The following is a 3,052-nucleotide window of genomic DNA, read 5'->3' as shown; positions in this document are numbered from 1 at the left end:
CTGTGCCTCTCTCAAAAGGGAAAAAAACAAAAAACACATGTTTTTTTGTTTCCAAGAGGCACGGTCCTGCCTCTTGCGAAAGCACAACCATGCCTCTTGTGGAAGCAAAACCGTACCTCTCGTGAAAATAAAAAGATAACAGAAAACACATTTTTTTTCCGTTTCCGAGAGGCACGACCGTGCCTCTCGCAGAAGAAAAAAACCTAGAAAACACATCTTTTTTTTCGTTCTTGAGAGGCATGGTCGTGTCTCTCGCGAAGCAAAACCATGCCTTTCCCGAAAGCAAAAGGAAAAAGAAAACTTGTTTTTCTGTGCAATTTTTTTTTGAATTTTATTTTTCCAAAAGCTAAGGATGACCGAGGAAAAAACAAAAGGTTGAAAAGGACTAGAAAAAATGGCATAAAAAGCCGTAAATGCGTGCAAAAAAAAAATCCAAAGGGAGTACCCAAAACATGACATGTGGCAGCGGCTGGCACGCTCTCAACCCACCTGCAAGTGATCGGTGTGAGGCTTCCGAAGAGCACTCGTCAACTAGTTGCTCTACATTCAAACGCTCGCTATAGTTGTACCTTCGTTTGACCTTTTTTCTTGTTCTTTTTTATTTCAGTTTTCTTTGTTTCTTTATGATTTCCTTTGGTTTTTCTATTTTCATCTTTTCGTTTACAGGCTCTTCTTTTTTCTATCTTTTTATCAATGATTTATTGGTTTCTTTTTTTTTCTTGGCTTTTCCAGGTTTTTTTCCTGTTTTCATTTTTCCCTTCATTTCTTATAGCTTTCTTTGGTTTTCTATTTTCTTTGTTTCTTTCACGATTTTTACAAGTTTGTCTTTTGTTTCTTCGGTTTTCATTGTTTCTTTGTCAGTTTTTATTGGTTTATTGCTTTCCTTTATTTTTTACTTTTTATTTTTTCTTTGTTTCTTTCTTGATTTTTTTAATTTTCTTTGTTTCTGTCTTCGGTTTCTTTGATTTTCACATGTCTCTTCCTATTTTCATCAACACATGTTTACATTTTTCATACACATTGGTACAGTTTTCGTGCATATAAGGAATAATTTTTGTACATGTTTAACATTTTCTAAATACATGATTAAAATTTAGAAAAATTATGTTTGATAACTAGTTTCTTCATAGACATTGTACATTTTTGGTATATATCAGTACCATTTCCAAATACATGTTCAACATATTTGAATTATATGACTACATTTTCATACATGATAAAAAAATTAAAAAGTTTTTATGTCCAAATTTTTTAATACACGTTCTACCATTTCCTATACATCAAGAACATTTGTTATATGTGTTTAACATTCTTTTAAAATAAATCAAGAACAATTATTTTGGAGACCCTTGAAGCAATCCGATGCTCTGTCTTGCTTTAAGTGAGACATAGTCACGCCCGCTAACCAGCGATGAACGAGCCGAATAGGAGATCTATCTTTTACCCAGTTTCCTCCTCCTCCTAGCATCTTTCTTTTTCATTCATAGAGGGTGCCTCCTATTTGCCGCATCGAGCGGCGAATAGAGAATGCATCGCTCAAAACTGAGCGACAAGGGTTGGCCCACTTTTTGTGATGTATGCTGTCGTTTATTCGCTGAAGTTTTTTCATTTGTTTTATGTTTGCTTTTATATTATTTTTTGTTCGTGGTTTTCCTTCTGGCTCTTCCTGGCTTTTTTTCATTCATTCATTGGAAATTGGCTTTTGTGTCTTTTTGTGTGTGAAGTTTCCCGTTTCGGTTTTCTGGTTCGCCTTTTTCTTTATTCATTTTCAGATTTTTTATTTTTTATTGCCCTTTTCAATAGTTTTTTCAATGTATGGTGAGCATCTTTTTAATGTATGGTGAGCAATTTTCAAATACACACTGAACTTGCTTTAGTATGTAGTGAACATTTTTTGATTACACACTAAATATATTTTCAATATACGATGAACATTTTTAATATGCTTTAAATAATTTTTATTAAACAATGAATATTTTATTATTATATGAAGAACGCTCTTTTATTATTCTTTGAAATTTTAAAATAGACATTGAGCATTTTTTAGCACATACAGAATAATTTTGTAAAATATATTTTTAATATTTAAATAAGTCCTTAAATATCTACCTCTTGAAAACAACCACCATTTTTTGGGTGAAACCCGACTAAAGAAGGAGAAAATAATAATAGAAACCACTCACGGGCCATACCATTTTACTGGCTTCAGGCGGAGCCTCCTCCTCGGGCGTTGAATAGAAGCTCTCTTTGTTGATTATCTGTTGTAGTTGTGTGCTATGTCCTAATTGGACTGGACTTTTTACCTTTGTGTTGTCTGTCTTTGTGTTTTACCTAGGTTGTCTAGGCATTTTCTCTTTTTTGTTCTTGGGCGTGGGAAAACCTGGCAAAAGAGATATGGGCATTTTTAAATATATTTTTTGAACTGCAATATACATTGCATGTGTGTACAGTACATTACACATGCACGTGCCTTGCTTGTGAACATCTCACGAAAGAAACAGAGATACACTGATATCCATTCGGACAACGGCTCACAAAGAAAACAGCAATATCAAAATGGGAAATATAAAAATGCTAAATAGCATAATTAAATGTTTTTTAAATATTAAATTAAAAACATTTGTGAAACTTAAAAATGTTAGTGGAACTGAAACTAGCTCGCGAATTTAATGTTCATCACGCACTTATTTTTTTCACATTAGTTGGAAAAAAAGTATGTTCAAATTGTACTTAAATATGTCCATCAGGTATTTAAACAATGTTCTTCTCGCCAAAATGGCCAATATTGTTTAAAATTGTTTACCATCTGTTAAAAAAGGTCATCATGCATAATAGACAGCTTAAACTTATTCAAAAAATATCCATCCCATATTTAAAAAATATGTTACTTGTATTTAAAAATGTTAACCGTGTATTTTTGTATTGGTTGTGCACCCAAAATATGTTCAATGCAATCTAAATTTTTTATCACGTATGTATAAATGTTCAAGCTAGCCGCATTTGAAGTTGTAGTCGCATTGTACATGCAACTAGGTCGGGGCTGGGGAAGTTG

The sequence above is a fragment of the Triticum dicoccoides genome, chromosome 7A, assembly GCF_002162155.2.
Source record: "Triticum dicoccoides isolate Atlit2015 ecotype Zavitan chromosome 7A, WEW_v2.0, whole genome shotgun sequence".
NCBI lineage: Eukaryota > Viridiplantae > Streptophyta > Magnoliopsida > Poales > Poaceae > Triticum > Triticum dicoccoides.
The sequence above is the reverse complement of the archived record's forward strand: the minus strand, read 5'-3'. Positions refer to the sequence as shown.